We start from the raw sequence: 20,248 nt of genomic DNA on the forward strand, positions 1-20,248 counted from the left end.
ATACCCTCACTAAAAGTTGTATTACACATCACTTAGTATTTCTGTCCTGTGCTATGATTTTACAGCTTTCTTTAAAACAAAAGAGAAATTTCAAATACCTAACTGTGTCCTTCAAAATCAGATGCCTGGCTCCCCTTTGTGTAGAGAATAGTCTTCACCTGGCCTTGTTCTCAATTCTGAAGACAGAACTAGCCTCAGGACTTCCATGAGGGAAAGAAGTGTCTGCTCCTCTCTGTTCCTGTAACTCTCAGAACTACATTGATGCCCAAATTGTGATGGAAGTGTGGGTAGGGGAAGGAAATGGGGATTGCCAAGTGTAATAACACTCTGGATTTTATCCCAAGGTACAAACTTTCCCATACTTTCAGAACTGACACTAAGTTTATCCCAATATGAGTGAAATTTGGCCCTGTGAGTCTAGCTCAAATTTTGTTTTGGAGATTGCACACAAAAGTAGAGTTTCTACTATGTACATCAAATGATACGGGGCTGTTTTCAATACTTCAGAGACAGAAAGGACTTAAGATTTTAGTTCAAGACTCTTTATTGATGTTTTTCACCTACGCATTGCACTGTGTTTGCTTGTTGTTTTAAATATATTTTATTTATTTATCTGAGAGGGAGACAGAGGGGGAGAGAAAGAGAGAGAGAGAAAGAAAGAGAGAGAGAAAGAGAGAATGGGTGCACCAGGGCTTCCAGCCATTGAAAATGAACTCCAGATGCATGGACCCCTTGAGCATCTGGCTTACGTGGGTCCTGGAGAGTTGAACCGAGATCATTTGGCTTTGTAGGCAAGCACCTTAACCGCTAAGCCATCTCTCCAATCCTGCTTGCTAAATGTAAGGAACTATATTAGATGAGGGAAGTGCCTGAAATAAAATTTTCATGCAGATAACTTTTAATAGCGTTTTATATAACTAAAAATCATTTTATACCTGGTATCCTTGATGGCCAGTGTTTAATAAGAAAAGGAATTGGCCTATCCTTTTTTTTTTTTTCCCTTTTCTGGTCCAAATGAAACCTTGTGAAAAGAGAACATCTTAATCAGAAACTTTTAGAAGATGGCCTGATGGCTTCTACATGAACATTCACTATATTGTGTCCAGGAATATGCATGCAGCACTATTTCAAAGCCTCTTTACTGATAATTTAATGTCTATTGCCTTTTCACCAGAAAGCAGTTTTCACTGATGATAATGATGATGGCCATTAGTGCCGGGGAGACTTTTAAAAGGATCCAAGGATGAATGGATAAATAAAAACCACAATGACTCATTCCATACCCAGTGCCATTAGTATAAGGCACAGATCAGCACTGTTCCAGGCCCTCACCGAGCTGTGTTATTTAAATGTATGTTAAGTTTCCTTTTTAAACAGAATGAGATAATTTATTCAGAGAATATTATGAGATTGCAGAATGTCAGTAATCAAGTAGGCAGTCTGCAAAAAAGGAAATATCTATTACCAAGCTGACATTTTTCTCTAAAATTAGACCTAGTGGGATGACAGTAAGGTTCTGTCAGGCTCCCTCTCATTCTTTCCTCCTCCAATAACAGAAACTGCTTCTCTGCCATATTTTCACTGGTTTCTTTATTTATGTTTTGAATGTATTAAGGAATTTCCAGTTGAATTTCCTTCTAATATTGCTTCAGGTTAAATGGGTGAAAACAGCAGAGTGGTTTAGAGCACCATCTTTTACGTTACTTCTATTAATATGGGTCGATAAATATTGCATATTCATACTCATAAATGTAAATGTACAAACCCTGCTCTTAAACACTGGCATGCAGGTATAAAGAGAAATGCCTGGAGTTATCTGTTATAAAGGCATATGTAGTATTTCCTGAGATGGAACTGTCACAAGATGGTGTGTCATAAACCATTAGGGTACATTCTGTTTCACAAAGTATTAAACTGAGGAAGATCCCAAGATGCAAAAAAGACTTAGTTATGCTCATTAGGCACTGCAGTTATTAGAGTAGTATCTGTTTCCTCCTTATGAGCTGATTTCAAAGCCAGGGCCTGGCTTCCTAATGATGTACATGGTTAGCAGCCATTTCTTTCTTTTTTTTTTTTTTCTTTTCCCAAAGGCCAATGTTCCCTTTCTTCTTGCAGCAGACATGGAGCAGTGACAAGGCCACTGAACCAGAACTCACGTAATGAAGATTTGATACTTCACATTCATGGAAGAGTCTGGTAACTGTTCTTGGAATGGTGACCAGATGCTCCTGTGACTTATTCTTGTCTCCGTAATACGAAGACAACAGCCCCACGGTACTGGCCTGGCACAGCTGCTATCATGCTGTTGAGTTTATAAAGGCATATTATCACTATTACCAAAAGACATAGATTGAGAATTAGCTATAGAAAAGTCCTTGTGTTAAACAGATTCAATGTAGTCCATCTAGGCATGGTGGCTCTTGCCTATGATCCCAGCACTCAGGAGGCTTAGGAGGAGGATGGCTGTGAGCTTAAATTACCCTGTGCTACAGAGTAAGTTCCAAGTAAGCCTGCACCAGAGTGAGACCTTGCCTCAAAAATTCAATACAAACATATATTTAAACACAAATTAGCAGGTAGTTAATTAACTGGTGGTTAAAGCTCCAATTAAGGATATCTATAGGGGTTGTAAAGATGGCTTAGTGGTTAAGGCACTTGCCAGTGAAGCCTAAGGACCCAGGTTCAATTCCCCCACACCCACGTAAGCCAGATGCACAAGATGGCACACACATCTGGAGTTCGTTTGCAGTGACTGGAAGCCCTGGCATGACCATTCTCTCTGTATCTACCTCTTCCTTTCTCTTAAATAAACAAACAAACAAGTAAATAAGATATCTCTAATAAGGGAAATAGTACATTTTAAAAACTAACTTCCATAAAATGTTCACCATACAAAACAATTAAAAATTAATCTGATAATACTTATAGAAAAATTATATATTAAAATCGCCTAAAAATCTTTTGTGAAATTTCAGATACTCTGCGACAAGAACATACATCAAATTGGACTTGATCATTCTCAACCAATGCAGTCAGTGCCACTTACAGGATGATCTCCAATGCACACCATAACTTTCTCAGGCCAAAAAGAGCTTCCCTCTGCTACTTAAATTATAAAGGAACCAATTAGATAATGTCCTGATTTTTTAGCTTGTTTTATATGAAAAAAAAATGAAATGTACCCTTTTGATCTCCCCCTCATTCTTTGTTAGCTGCACTGCAAAATAGTTCAAGGCTATGTTGGTATGCTTTCATCTGTTAGGTGGTCAGACAAATGTGTTCCATGTAAGAAAAGTTCCGTGGAAACATCATGGTATAACTGCCCTCTGAGTCAAGCAAGTTTGGCGGATGAGATTTTGCTCACATTTCTATGTGTGGAGCAGGGAGCCAGGTTTGTAGTGGGGTTGGTCTAGATCCCATAACTCACTTCTAAACTGTATTATTCATAATACAGTGTACACAAATCCTCTTACTAATAAAAGAATATGGTGTGTATACATGGTTTGGAATATAATAAGCATGGTTATATAGTAGAAAAAATTTTCCTTAAATAGTGAGATGTTTATATAAAAGGCATAAGAGAACTGAAACCAATACAGGGAATCATGAACACACATCCTCATCCTACACTCACATTAACTGAAGGATAAGGCAAAAATGTTCCACACTACTTACATCTGTCTGTCGGTCTCCCTTGCTCCTCAATGGCATGCCCCCCCATATCTCTTTCATCTTTTTGTAAATTATTTGTTTATTCATTTATTTTGGTTTTTCAAGGTAGAGTCTCACTCTGGCCCAGGCTGACCTGGAATTCACTCTGTATTCTCAGGGTGGCCTCGAACTCATGGAGATCCTCCTACCTCTGCCTCCCAAGTGCTGGGATTAAAGGCGTGCGCCACCACACCTGGATTTTTCTTTCATCATTTTGAATGTCCCCTTAGCAGCTTGCATGACTTTATATGTTATCTTTTTCAGAGTTGTCTAAAACCTAGCAGCGCAGCCTAGCTGTTCTTAGAGCATTGTCTTCTTGTACAAACACCCTTGTCAGGTCTTCCAGACTCCAGATTAAATGAGGGAAGGAAACAGAATGGAGGCAGATACACTGGAAACAACCGGGCCCGGGATGCCTCAGCTTCTCATTAGATTCGGGAACTCTCATATAACTTAAGAAAAAAATAAAAGACTTCGATGATATGTCACTCAGCTACAGTGTTTCTGGAGACACTGAACCATCAGCACCACCAGGTTGCTTAGTGCCATTGTGCCATGTGTCAACTCATGGACATGTGTGTTCTTCCTATAAATAAGAGCAAGTCATTATGCTGGTGTGAGACTGGCTGAGCTAGTATTCTGGGAAACCTTACTAAGTAAAAATTTATACAGTATCACTTGTATGAATGTTTGGTAAAGTAATAACTCTGTAATACACGCAAATAGGTAAATATACAGGTGACACGTAAGGATTTTCATTCATTAGTTCTTAATTTATAACTGTTGGCTACAATTGCCAATATATAAGCTAGAGGTCTTGTTATGTATGTTTGCGTACTGAAAACCTTTTTAATCCTTAAGTGAACATCTTTAGTAGAACCAAGCAAAATGAAAGGTAAAAATACTTTTACATACAGTCAAAGTGTATGTGAGCGTGTGCCATCAATTCAACATATTATTATCCCTGTATGTTACGTTGTATACTCTAAGTGCAAAGATAAATGTTTTACCTCAGCTGATATGCTCATCATTAATTCCTAGTAGGTTTAGCAATTCATTTACAGTGATTTTTCTATAGGGTTGTGCTTTTCATTGTATAACTATAATTAAAGATAACTTAAGATACAATAACTCAACTGTCACAAACACTTTACTCTTTGCCTATATTTGTGATTCATAAAAACTGTGATAAAAAATGATTATTTTATATTGAAAATTGCAACTTTATAGTGATTAAAAAAAAAAAAAAACATGCTCACAAGCCCTAAGATAGGTAGCAATGGATTCCTGCAAATCTGGTCTAGAATCCTAAAAAGGATGAGACAGATACAGAAACCCAGACCAAAACACAGCAATGTGATACTTCCAATAACCCAACAGGTCCAAAAATGTCCCTTCCAAACATGTCATCCTTATTTGGGAAAACATCACAAATGCACTTTGTCATTCGACACTGAAGGCCTGTGTCTCATCCTCATCTCTTGTCTCCCTTAGCTCCTTTGTCCTGCCATAAGTGTTTCGTTTCTCACTACATAAGGGCCTGTGACTATGCCTATAGTCTTCTACCACTTTACTTTTACTTAATTTAGCCCACTGTTATGTATATGTTGCTCACATTACTGTGACACTTTCTAATTAGGTCTCTCCTACACCAATCTTCTTCAATCCATTTGCCAGACTTCAAGCCACAGTGACATTTTCCTAAAATATTTCTATATTTTTCTTGTTAATCTCCTAATCTTTAAAAAAAAATCAGACAATAGATATTTTTCTAATTTCCAAACCTCTTAATATGACTTTCAAAGCCTTTTAGCATCTGTCTTCTACTTAGTTAGAATGACCCTGCATTTTCACCTATGCTTAAGGCTGGAGATATGTATAATTGGCAGCAACTTACTACTTACTGTATTCTCTCTAACCTCAGTTTTCTAATTCTTTATTCCTTTAACAAAGAAGGCCCTCTTCCAACTCTGCCAGTATTGCCAATCTGATAAGTTGGAGATATATGTACCCTTACTTAGTCTTTCTCTCCTGATCCTCTCAGTCTCCTAAACATGCACTGGGCATGCCCCAATCACATGCATTTAGCATTCAAGAAATACTGGTCAGTGATCTGTAACATAACAGATGCTGTTTGAAGTGCTTTGGATGTATACCTGAACAGAAGCAAAACCCACACTTCCGGGGAGCCTGCCTTTGACTGCTATCATTTAACTCACTGTTTCCCAACTGTCTTCATCATTGAATAAAGGTAGGGAACTCTCCTAAGTTATTCTATTTTATTTGACACATGCTTAAACAATACACATTTATTGAAAAAATGAATAAGCTAAAGCAATAGGAAGCAAGCAAATAATGATATTTTTATTTATTGCAAGTGATTACAATTACTTTGAAGCAGAAGGATCTTGTTTAGTAATAAAATAATCCAGATTTTTTCATCTCCTTTGAGAATTTGATGAAAAAAATGAATGGATATGCTTTAATATAGTATGTAACCTCTTTCCTACTTTTGATCTCAATCACTAGACTTTCTAGACTCAATTTAATTTATAGGCTTATCTGCCACTTTCTGAACACCAGAGAAAAATCCATATCAAGGATAGGATTACCACATAGCTTTCTGAATTGGAAGACAAGTTTGAACATTAGGGTTAGATGTATACTTCTGTGTATCCAAGATGGTTTGAAAGAGAGATGTTTTTCACATAAATTTAACACTTGCACACTATGATTCCTAAGCTGATCTCCAGCCTTAGCAACAAAAGTCTTGATGTCAAGGAAAGGCCTCATAATATATTGAAGCCACCTTTTCTCTAAGCAAAAGGAAGGCCACAACAAAATCATATTGGTGGAAAGAAAATATCAGATGAATATTGAAAATCAGCAGATAATTACATTCAAGATGATCTTAGAGAGAAAATGTAGTTTGAGGTTTTTAATAATATTCATTATGGTTCAACAATTTCTTTGTAAAACAAGTATGATTAGCATGTATATGCACTCTTAAACATGGTCATTAAAATGCATATTTTCCACCTACCTTCTATACACATGCAGGTTTAAACAGCTTTATACCTTTTCCCTCTTTGGAACTTTATATTTACATACCCACATAATTCAGTTTCAAAGTCTTGTTGGTTATTTTGTTTTTGTGGAGATCACGAGTCTACTGGATACCGATGACTTATATGTTCCTCTACTCTGTGAATGTGGGTAATAGCCTTTTTGTATACCAATTTGCTTACACTGCAGTCTGTATGGGTAATACTGTACATTGCCTGACCTCTGAATGGAAAAATAATAACAAGTTAAAACAGTCATTTTACCTGAAGTCGATAAGGCCATAACACTCACCCTGTTTTCAATTCACATGCTCAATTTTCATCCACTCACTCTCTACTTGCAGAGGAAGGAATAATGACAGGTTACAGGCACTTTATTTCAAAATTCACTCACAAAGTTATTGACAAGCATTTTTCACAGAAACGGCTCTTCTCTCTGACCCTTGTGAGCTGTTTACATGAAAAATGCTCTTCCTTGTAGATTAATGAGAGTGGAACCTAATTCCATAGCAAACATGTAGCGATTGCTTTAGCATCTCTGTGTTTGATATGGGAACAAAAATAGGGATAATTTGCCTCAAATTGCAGTCACTTCAGTCATAATAAAAATCTCAGGGAGTACTGTTTGCTTTCAACTTTCATTAGGTAAGCTGGGGCTGTTATTAAGGCACCAACACATAAATGTTATATTAGCACTTAACAGAAGCATAGCATTCTCCTCTAGAAGATAAATTCTACCCTTGTCAATATAATTCTGTGCTGAGTGCAGTAAGAGTTTGAAAAGATAAAATAGCAAAGCTTTGAACTTGAGGAAAAGAAATACCTTGTTCATTCAAGCTTAAAGGCCACTTTGTTGGTCCACTGTGCTAGACCTGTTGAGAAAATAAGTCCAAGAGAAACACTCTTAGGTCAAGTCAAACATCAAAGCAGACTTTCAGGCATGTTCCCTTTGTCTGAGGTTGTGAAATCTGTTGACTTTACATTTCTAAATGCCTTTCACTGGCATCACAACTGTGAAGAAGTAGTAGGTCTAGGATGGAGTTCACTTCGAGAGAGCAAATGATTATTATTCTGTATGTGCTACTGTACATATAGTTCCACATATTTTAAGTTTTTAGTATGGTGAGTACTTTTAAATATGTACAGTATTATACATAGCATCACAGAAGAGATGTTAAAATTAGATATGTGTTTGGGCTGGAGAGATGGCTTAGCAATTAAAACTGCTTGCTTGGGAAGCCTATTGGCCCAGGTTGAATTTCCCAGTACCCATGTAGGGCCAGATTCACAAAGTGCTACATGGCTATAGAGTTCATTTGCATGGTAGGAAGCCCTGGTATGCTCATTATCTCTCTCTTTTTAATAAATAATTTTTTCAAAATATTTGATGTGTTTATCCTTATTCTTATCACTTTATCTTTTACATGCATCTCTTGAAAGAACCATCTCTGATATATGTCTAAGAAAAAGCTGTCACACTTGGAGAAATGAATATTAAATCAAAAGTGTGAAGTGGGTAGGGAGGTGGGAGAAAGGGGAGGAGCATCTAAGAACTTGGCTACTGTCTATTCTGACTTTGTCATCTATCTTTTCTCCTAGTCTGTTGAAATCTTTATCATATTATCACTCAACAATCATATTGTCATTTGCATTACTTACTTATCACCATTGGTTATAAAAATGATCTGTTTTATTTACTGAACTCAGACCATAATAATGTTAGACTTAGGGGGCAATATTGTACCCTAATATTGCAACAATATCCCTCTGTGTTTCTAAGACGTGTTAGAAACAATAGTGTGCACTATACCATTCTGTCACAAGATACTGGCATGAGGGTGTCCTAGTTTAACTTTAAATTCATAGAATTGAATGTGTATGTATTTGTCACTTATGACTATTATTGCATCAACCTGAAGAGTTAGTTAGTGCCATTCAGCCTTCCCAAGTTTGCCCATTTCCAACCATCCTTCCTCACATCCTTTGTGATCTAGGCATCCTAATAATGCCCTGTCATTGATGACTATGGCCATTCTTACTTAGACAAAAAAAAAAAAAAAAAAAAAAAAAAAAGGTATGAAGGACTTTTCCACTGGAACTATGAAGAATTGGATAGTATATTTTTAAAGATCGCATTAAACTCACTTTCAATGCATAAACAAAATGGACCTTTCTATCTGCTGTCTTCAAGAAACCCCCTACACCACTAAAGACAGACCCCTCCTCAAGGATAAAGGATGGAAAATGATATTCCAAGCAAATGGAAATAAGAAACAAGCAGATGTTGCTATAGTAATATCTAATAAAATCAACTTCAAGCCAAAAGTAATCAAAAAGGACAGAGAAAGCCACTTTTTACTCATCAAGGGAATGATCCAACATGAGGATATAGCAATCATATATCTATGTTCACCAAACACACTTTTAAACAATGAATGGGTTGTAGAAGAAATTAAAAAAAGAAACTGTTAAATTTCTAGAACTGAATGATAATGAAAACACAACTGTGGTGGTTTGATTCAAGTGCCTTCATAAACTTAGGGGTTCTGAATGCTAGGTTCCCAGTTGATAGAGATTTGGGAATTAATAGTTCCTGGAGGCAGTGTATTATTGGGGGTAAGCTTATGGGTATTATAACCAGTTTCCCATTGCCAGTGTTTGGCATACTCTCCTGTTGCTATTGCCTACCTTATGTTGGCCAGGAGGTGATGTCCACCCTCTGCTCATGTCATTGTTTTCCCCTGCCATCATGGGGCTTTCTCTAGAGCCTGTAAGCCAAAATAAAACTATTTACACACAAGCTGCTCTTGGTCAGTGATTTCTGCCAGCAATGTGAGCCTGACCACAAGAACAACCTACCCAAACTTATGGGATGAAGTGAAGGGCAGTTCTAAGGGGAAAATTCATAGGAATAAATGCCTTCATAATGAAGTTAGAGAAATCCCAAATTAACAACCCAACCATCCCAAAAGAAGAAGCCAATCCTAAGAGCTCTACATGGAAAGAAATAATCAAGATCAGAGCAGAAATTGATGGATTAGAAACTTAAAAAAGCAATCAATAAATGAAGATCTGGTTCCTTGAAAAAACAAGATTGATGAACCCTTGGGCAATTTTATCAAATGAAAAAAGAAAAAGAGAAGTCTCAAATTAACAAAATCAAAAATGAAAAGGAAGAGGTCACAGCAGACAGCCATGAAATTGAAGACTCATCAGGACATACTTCCAAAACCTCTACTCCACAAAATTGAATAATTTTGAACAAATGGATGAATTCCTAGACACATATCACCTACAAAAACTAAACTCAGAACATATGAATCTCCTAAAACAAACCTATCACATTCATCAATATTAAAAATGTAATCAAAAACTCCCTAAAAGAAAAGTCCAGGACCAGTTGGTATCTCAGCCAAATTACATCAAACCTTTATTAAAGAACTGAAACCAGTCTTTATCAAACTGTTTCACATAATTGGAGAACAGGGAATGCTCCTTATCTCTGTTTATGAAGCTAGCATCACCCTAACACCAAAACCAGAGATCCAAAAAGAAAAGAAAACTATAGGCTTATATCTGTGATGAACTCAAATGCAAAGATCCTAGACAAAATCCTCACAAATTGAGTTCAACAATACATCAAAAGCATTATCCACCTTGATCATGCAGTATTCATCCCAGGGATGCTGGAATGGTTCAACATATAGAAATCGGTCAACACTGAGAGATCAGTCAACACAGTATACCACATAAACTTATCACAAAAACCACATGATCATTTCAATACATGCAGAGAAAGCCTTTGACAAAATACAATATCACCTCATGATCAAAATATTGAAGAGAATGGATATGGATGGTTTATATTGCAATAAAAGCTATATATAAAGCAACTAAAGCCAAAATAATATTTAATGGGGAAAGATTCTAGGAGTTCCCATTGAGATCAGGAACAAGAAAGGGGTGCCCACTCTCACCTCTGTTCTTCAGCATAATACTAGAAGTCCTAGGTCAAGCAATAAGATAGGAAAAAGAATTTTAAAAATATACAAATTAGAATGGAAGAAGTCAAATTAACCCTATTTGCAGATAACATGATCTTATAAATTAGTGACTCATATCAAAGCTTCTAAAGGTGATTAATTCCTTCAGCAAAGTGGTAGGAAACAAAATTAACTCATAAAAACCAGTAACCTTTCTATATGCAAAGGACAAATATACAGAGAAAGAAATCAGCCAGACTGATTTTCAATATCCACAAAAAATTCAATACCTTGGAATAACACTAACCAAGTATGTAAAAGGCCTATACATGAAAACATAAAACTACTCAAGGAATACACTGAGGAGGACTTGAGAAGATGAAATTCCTCTCATGTTCCTGGATAGATAGAATTAATATTGTAAAAAACCACAATTCTACCAAAAGCAATATACAGATTTAATGCAACACGAGTAAAAATTCCAGCATATTTATTCACAGACATAGAAAAAGTGAACTCAAAATTCATATGGAATGGCAGCAGACCTCAGATACCTAAACATATCCTCAGCAAAAGAAACACTTCTGGAGGTATCACCATACCCAATCCTAAGCTATCTAACAAAGCCACAGTAACAAAAATAGCATGGTACTGGCATAAAAACAGAAATATGGACTAATAGAATTGAAGACCCAGACTTTAGTGCAAGTAACTACAGATACTTGATCTTTGACAAAGGCTCCAATAATATAGACCGTAGAAAAGAGCATCTTCAACAAATAGTGCTGGGCAAACTGGATAAGCATATGCAGAAAAGTGAAACTAAACCCACACATCTCAGCACACACAAAAATCAAGTCCAAATGTACTTTGAAAACCTCAATATAAGACCTGAAATTCTTCTCTTACTGGAAGAAAAAAAAATAGGAGGAACTCTCCATGATGTAGAAGTTGGGAAAGACTTCCTAAACAAAACCCCACAAGAGATGAATATAGAAATACCTACAGACCCAGGCATTGCCTTTCTGTGCATTTACCCTAAATTTATCCTAAATGCTCCATGCTTTACTACAGAGATATTTGCTCAACCATGTTTATAGCTGCTCAATTCATAATAGCTATGACCTGGAATCAACGCAGGTGTCCATCATTGGATGAATGGATAACAAATTTGTGGTACATATATACAATGAAATTCTCCTCTGTAGTAAGAACAAAAAATACAACTGATTTGTAGGTAGATGGATGGACTTAGAACAGATCATGCTACATGTTCTCACTCATCTGTGATTTCTAACATAGATCAGCTTGAGTTGATGGCATACTGCATAGGCAACTTGAGTCCCAGACTGTAGGGATGGAAGGGATTGGGGTCAGGGGAATGAGCCACTGAGGGGAAATACACACAAAACTAAACCCAAAATGAACTGGTACCGCAGAATCCTTTCTCCTTGATGGTAGATTAAAAGATACAATGCTCAATAAGGGCATAGGCGGAACACACAAAAAGAAGGGCCCTGAAGAGGTTGGGATGGAGCTGAAACTTAAAAAGCTTTGGCTCTGACCTATGTTGGTGCTACCCACATTGAGTTGTTGATTGGAGAGAGCTACCAGGCCCCCAAAACAAGACAGACTTCTGTAAAAGCTCTTGATTACCTGTGAGAGCTAAAAGATAAGACCCCATTGCTGAAGACACTGTATGCTGCTTGCACAGAACACAGAGACCTGGCTGGAATCTGGAAGAGAGCCAGTCCCCAGACAGATAGGGTGTCTAGTGCTGGTAAGTACTACATGAGCTGCTGGGGGAAAGTGGCCCCCAAAAAGTGTGAGCAAGCAGGGGTCTAAGCTACTCAGAAAAGAACAAAAACCAAAAACCAAAAAAAAGCCTGACAAGCAGTACATACCAGTGCAATGGTGGCACTCAGTCTTGGTGGGTAACCAATGGCTTTCTGATTGGCTAAGAAATCTGGTCAGTGGAAAGGATCCCATATCTGGAACTGGGAACCAGGTTTGAATCCTATGGAGACAAAGATTATGCTTTCCAATGTCAAGCTCCCACTTGACTTTGGCTAAAAGAGAAGCTACACCAAAATTAACGATGCTGACTTTATTCTCTGTTGTTGAATCTGTTTTTCTTTTTCTGAAGATAATGAGACCTGAGGAGATAAACCACACCTTACATCTCAGTCAAGTCTTAGGTGAAACCACAGAGAAAGTGGGGAGACGAGCAAGAGTGCTGCTTGCATGGTGAGCCTGCCAATCAATGCCAGGGTGAAGGAGACAGATGCTGAGGATACTTAACACATACCAAACAGCAATCTAGAGTTTCCTGAGAGATCACTAGTGAAGTAGACTTAAAACACACCCAGCACAGCTCAGTAAATTTTTCAGAAGAGGGGTTGGAGAAGATTGTTAAGAGTCAAAGTTTGGAATGTCATGTCCAAGGCACTGCCTCCCTCCAATAACTGACTGCTGCTCCCACAAAGTATAATTCACAACCCCATGAGGAGTACCAGCAACCCCACTGAGGAGAGCCCTCTGCATAAGACGGCAGGGAGGAAGGAAAAGATGGTACTAATACATGATATATCCATACAAAATATGTTCTTAACAATAAAAAAAGGAAAAAAAGAAAGCAAAAGAAAAGTGAAAGCTAAAAAATTTCTTCAAAGACATATTTTGATGATACTATCAAAGCCATTTTATATACTTTCAGATAGTTTAAGATGTTGGCAAATATAGATGCTTTTGACCCTCTTTTTTTTTAAAATATTTTTTTGTTCATTATTTATTTATTTATTTGAAAGTGACAGAGAGAGAGGGAGAGAAAGAGACAGATAGAGAGGGAATGAGCAAGCCAGGGCTTCCAGCCACTGCAAACGAACTCCAGATGCATGCGCCCCCTTGTGCATCTGGGTAACATGGGTCCTGGGGAAACAATCCTCGAACCGGAGTCCTTAGGCTTCACAGGCAAGCACTTAACCGCTAAGCCATCTCTCCAGCCCTCTTTTGACCCTCTTAAGCATTACAGTTTGGTGTGGTACATGTAATTAAAAAGAAATTTACAACAAAAACAATCTGGGGTTGGAGAAGTGGCTCAGTGGTTACTGTACTTGCCTGTGAAGCCTAATGACCCATGTTCAATTCTCCAGTACACACGTACTGATGCACAAGAATGGCACATACATATGGAGTTTATTTTCAGTGGTTAGAGGCCTTGTTATTCTCATTCTCTCTATATATCTATTTCTCTCTTATATAAATAAATAAAACAATCTGGAGTCAGAGCTGGCAGTTTCTGAATCATATTATTAAAAGCATTTTTAAAAAGACTACAAAAGTAGTCTCAAAGTCTACCATTTAATTGCAACAAATGTCCAAGAATAAGCTTCTCACTAACAGAGAATAGATTTTATGTATCATTTAGTCCAATGCAGCTAGGTATGCCTGATTTCTAGTAGGTACTCAATGAATATTTCATGCGAGCATTTTTCTGGAGGGTAATTTATCTTAAATGCTCATTCAACTTGTGCCCAAAATTTCAAGCTTAAAAATCTATGCTAAAAAAGTAATTGGAAATATTCACATATGAAATAACTGGCAGCAAATGGGTTGTTTATCGTAGATATTAGTAAATATTTTTTGTGGCCAAGATATACAATAGAATATCAGTGAGATACATTATAATATTTCATATTGGTAAGGAGATGAGCTATGTAAATTTTATTTTGTAGTAGCTCATTATCAGCACATAGAAGTAAAAGTGTAACAAGAGCTACAGGACAGGGCTGGAGAGATGGCTTAGTGGTTAAGCGCTTGCCTGTGAAGCCTATGGACCCTGGTTGGAGGCTCGGTTCCCCAGGTTCCACATTAGCCAGATGCACAAGGGGGCACACACGTCTGGAGTTCGTTTGCAGAGGCTGTAAGCCCTTTCGCGCCCATTCTCTCTTTCTCTCCCTCTATCTGTCTTTCTCTCTGTGTCTGTCACTCTCAAATAAATAAATAAATAAATGAACAAAAAAAATGTAAAAGCTACAGGACAAGGTGCTAACAGCTAGGTTATAGTTTGGGGTGTACAAGTAACAATGCATGAGACAGTGGAGCCCAAATTGGACAGATAAGTGAATTTTTCTGGTTCTCAAGATAAGAAGTAGAAGAAATGCTGTACTAGGGCCCTCAGAATAGTGCTGCAGTATTTGAAGAAATGCTGTGCCAGTGGACTGGTTTTACTTTGCTGAATGTTCCCGACTATTCTTTCCAAAATAATGAGCATTTCAGCTGAAAATTTAATACATCTGGCTTCAAGAGCTGGGGTTGTGGGCTTATTATTGAGAAATGTAATGATGCTAATGGTGAGATGTTTTTGCTTATCCATAAATGATGCTCTTACTCCCCATCATAGAGTGTGCACTGGCTTATATTGTTCGATTGGGGATTTTTGCACTGTTATAATGTGACATTTCTTTGCAGCTCTTCATTTTCTGTTCCATAAAATGATAATTCTGTCAGATTATCTAGAATGATGAGGTGAGGTGTGAGGAATATGCAGAAATTAAAGTTTAAATTGAAGACTTTGCCTAGATGACCATCTTATGTTTAGGTATTTCCCAAAAAATATTTACATGTTTGGTGTTAAAAATGATGACATTTCAATAAGAATAATCTCAGGGTCTTTGTACTTGGAATGCTTCTTGGTTTTATGGAGGTGATCAGGTCTAGGTTGTATAAAGGCTAGAGAGATGACACAGCTGTTAAAGGCATGTGATTGCAAAGCCTGCTGGCCCAAGTTCAATTCCCAGTACCTACTTAAAACACAATGCAAAAAGTGGCAAATGCCATTGCAGTTTGTTTGCAGTGGCGTGGCAGGAGACCCTAGGATGCATATTCTGTCTCGCTCTTCTCCTCTATTTTCTCCTCTCTCTCTCTCTTACAAATAAACAAAGTATTTTAAAAAACAGAAAAAGAATTTGAACACAAGGTCATTGTTCTTGGGTTGTAAGATATTGTTGAAACTTGATTTCAGATCTTCCCATAATTAAAATTTTGAAGCTTCAGAGTACAAATTTTGCAAAACCTTTGAAATTATACGTGTGTTATACTTAATACATATGATATACATACATATTTATACATACTCTTTTAGGAACATATATACACTGTAGGACAAAGATGACAATTTCTACAGCTGCAGTCCAAGTCACAGAGAGAGGGAGTCGGGTAGCTTTGTTAGGAAGTTTAGGATGATTGGGCTCTGAATGTAAAAAGCAGAAATGTCATTAAGTCTGCCACTTGTAATCTCTATCAGAGTTCAGAGAAGGATCTTTCCTCTTCTTATCTCTTGACCAAAGGAATACCTTAGATCTATTTTCCCATAAACAACCTCCTGTGAGAAAGTTCTGCTTCCCTAGAATTTAAATCTGATCCTGGCATTGTGTTTGGATAAGCTTAGCCCCAAAACTTGGCTGAATTCATGGTTGGCCTCTTCTTGAGCCAGCCCCCTAGCCCAGAACAATCAGCCCTCACTTTGATTCACCTGAGCCTGTAAGATTCTAACTAGCCCCTTACCAGGTGGGCAGGGCTATTGTTGGTGGCAGTTCATCTCTCCTGCTCTTCCAGATTCCTGTTGAGGTAAGGTTCCTGTTCTAGTAAGAGTCCTGTTCTGGCTGAGATGAGGGGAGACCTCTACTCTCCCATGGACTTTCCACTCCTTCCTGCCTCCCAAGTGGTAGGAGCTCTCTCCAGGTTTTGTTTTCCTCTCTGAATCACTTTTCTTGTCCCAAGGCTGGTGTTTGTTCTCCCACATGGGCTCACCCACCACGTGGGAGTACCCATTTTCCCATCCTCTATTCATAGAGCCTTTCTATCTCTTGTGTATTTCTGATTAAAAATCTGGTGTTTCATAAGTTATTTGGTCTTGTTTTATCTAATTCATTGGTTAAAAGTAGACATGAACTTAGGTTTGGGGGTTCAAACTCTATTCCTGAACATTACAAGAGGAAGAAGGGAAACAGGAAAAACTTCAGCTTAACCACCTGAGATTGCACCCCCTGAATTGATAGTAACCACATCACTAATATCTCTTAATCTCCCTTGCTGATACCTTTTAATTTTTAAACAGCCCTATTTTACGAATCATGTCCTCATTCATATGTTTTCTCAGCTAAAGAATTAATTTTGCAAGCAAAATATCTAAACAGTAAGCATAATAAGAATGAAACAGGTTAAAGCTCATTAGCAGCAGGAAGCAGATGTAGTAAAACTCTTCCAGTTCCCCTACATTTCCTTCCCAGCAGGGATGGCCCCCAAGCTGTGAGTTCTTTCCATAGCATAAAGCTTGGCTGCTGTTTCAGCAATTGCACCTCTATTGCTCCAAGTGTAATACTAAGAATTTACTTTGATTTTTGACTTTCTTTGTAATAATAACATCTGAAAGGATCCTGCAGAGCTAAACCATGAAGTCAAGCACCAAGTGCCAGCTAATCAACAGACTAAAAATGTAATTGATAAGAAAATAATTATAGATCATAAAGTCATTTTATCTTAAAGAAATGCTTCTTGACAAATAGAGGCTCCAGAGTCTAATGAAATCAGTAATTGCTACTTGATATATCATGAACTACTTAACATTCAAAAGAGTTTTATATAATGATAAAAGAGAACTGTATAAGAATCAAAGCAATGCAGCTATTATAATAAAAACTATACAATACATTCTGTTGTAAAAAAAATGTAATTTGAAATTATCAAATAAGGATCTCCTCCTTTATGTAGAATGTAAAAATAGAACCATGCTTCTGGAAATATAATATTTTCAATTAAATCAAGGTATGTAAAGAGTTTTATTAAAACTCTTTCCTTAATACTATAATCCTTTCCTGGACTAAATATTAGTACTTTCATGTTTCACAATATTATTAGAAGATGATATCAGTATGAACTCAACTGCTAAACTAGAGATCCAGAACAGATTGTGAGGCCATAATTCATTCTCAAAAATGAACATATACCACAGAATGTACTTCACGGGTTTTCCATTAAACAGACTGCTACAGGTGTAAATGTAAGAATGAATACATTTATCCCCTGAGTCTTACAACTTGTTAGTTATTCTCTGAGCTGATGCTATATGTTTCTGTGTTTATTGAGTCAGTGTAGATTTAGCTTTTCAATAGATCCATTCTTCCAAGTCTGAGAGACAGAACATGTTTAGAAAAATGATAGTAATAGTGATCCAGGAAAACCACTGTTAACTACTCAACAAAAGAAAAATAAAATTCTTAGAAATGCACTGAGTAGGAGCAGGGGCAGTCATATTCCAGCTGTTCTGGGCTTCTTATGAAAGTCGTTCCCAGAAAGGCAACAGGATTGACCTTAAAGGCAGGCCAGAGCTAAACCTTCCAGAAGGGGTTGTGCTGTCTCATTTAATAAAAATTTCAATGGCAGGGTCAAGAGGATCATTACATTATGGATAAATTGATCTCAAACAAGTTCATCCATATATTAAGGTTGTTGTGTTTGCCTTGAAATGCTTAATCTATTTTCTATTGAAAAAGGAGAACTAGATTTTACAACATCTATAATGCAAATGCTTGTATGTACCTTGAGATGCAACAAGGGTTCAGACCTCATATCAACTAGATAGTGCCTTTGCAAACCTGGGCTAAGTCTTCACATTGCACTGAGAGCCATGACAGTGGCCAGCTAAGACTCATTTTCTCCTTGAAGTACACAGAGACAGGGTGATCAGTCAGGGCATAAACTTTAGCATTTCACTATGCAGTTTCAAGAACTCCACACACAGTGCTTTCCTCCAGCAATTTCTAGCGGAGAAGCTGTGGCCACATAGGTTTCCCAAGGCTTGTGTACAGGAAGTATAGAAGCAAAACCTTGCAGTGAGTTCTGCCTTTAAAAAAAATTATTAAGTAGAAACTTTGCATGGACGCATCATATGTTGGTACCTCTATTTCCCACCTCCCTATCCCCACTCTGGCGAGGGCCCTCCTTAATGGGATTCCTGGTGTTCACCATGGAGTTATTGGTTATGAGTTGTGAAAGTAGCATTTGGTCATTGTGTGAACAGGCAGCAATGTCTCTGGATATTTCTTTCTCCCCTGTGACTCTTACAATCTTTTTTGCCCCTCTTCCACAAAATTCCCTGAGCCTTGGTGGGTGTTCTTTAAGTCTACATTAGTGTTGAGCTCTCAGCAGCTTCTGTATTTCTGCTTTGGAGCATTTTGAGTTTCCTCAGTGTCAGTCTTCGTTACCACGGCCCAAGTTGTCCGGCTCACAGTGGAAGTAGCACCTCGCTCATCTCATCAGTTCCTCTGCGGTTTCACCTGGGCCCTCACTGTTGTGCCAGGGATGGTTCATCTCCTGCCAGGGAGTTAGATATCCTTGTATTGTTGATAGGTTTTTATTGTCTTCTGTTCTTACTGATTTCTGAAAAAGAAAACCAGATTCTCTAACAGAGAGTGAGATCAGGACAGGTTAAATGGGATAATTATTGTTAATTTTGAGGTATCACCATACCTGATCTAAAGCTATACTACAAAGCAGTACTAACAATAATGTTAGTGGTATACAAGTAGACATATAGACCAATGGAACAAAATTGAAGACCCAGCCCTTAGTTCAAATAACTACAGCCCCTTCATCTTTGACAAAGAAGCCAACAACATACAATGGAAAAAAAAAATTAAAAAAAGACAGCATCTTCAAGAAATGTTCCTGGACAAATTCTATAACCTCATGTAGAAAAGTGAAACTAGACCCACTCCTCTATCACAATGCATAAAAATCATGCCCAAATGGATTGATGACCTCAATATAAGAGCAAAAGCTCTCAAACCACTGGATGAAAAAATATGAGGAATTCCTCATTATATAGGAGTGGGGAAAGACTTCTTGAACAATACACCAATAGCCCAGGAAATCAAACAATTACTCAACCACTGGAATCTCATGAAGCTGAAAACCTTTTGTATAAATAAGCATACCATAAATATAGCCAACAGACTACCCACAGAATGTAAGCGAATCTTCTCCAGCTATGCCACTACCAGAGACCTAATATCTAGCATCTACAAATAACTCAAAAGCCTAAGTAGTAAAAACAAAACAAAACAAAACACTCAAAAATGGGGAAGAGAATTGAATAGAGAATCCCCAAAAGAAGAAATACAAATGGGCAATATCTTCCTAACAAAATGTTCAACATCCTTAACCATTAGGGGAATACAAATTAAAACAACTATGAGATTTGCTCCAGAAAGGACAGCAATCATTAAAAAAATCAAATAACAATAAATGTTGGTAAGGTTGTGGAGAAAGAGGAACCCTCATTCTCTGCTGGTGGGAGTGTAAACTTATACAGCCACCATGGAAATCAATATGGAGACTACTGAAAAGATGAAAATAGAGCTACCAATTGACTCAGCCATTCATCTACTGGGCATGTACCGTAAAGAATCTATTCTTCACTGAGATATT

Source organism: Jaculus jaculus, chromosome 8, assembly GCF_020740685.1.
Source record: "Jaculus jaculus isolate mJacJac1 chromosome 8, mJacJac1.mat.Y.cur, whole genome shotgun sequence".
NCBI classification, from domain to species: domain Eukaryota; kingdom Metazoa; phylum Chordata; class Mammalia; order Rodentia; family Dipodidae; genus Jaculus; species Jaculus jaculus.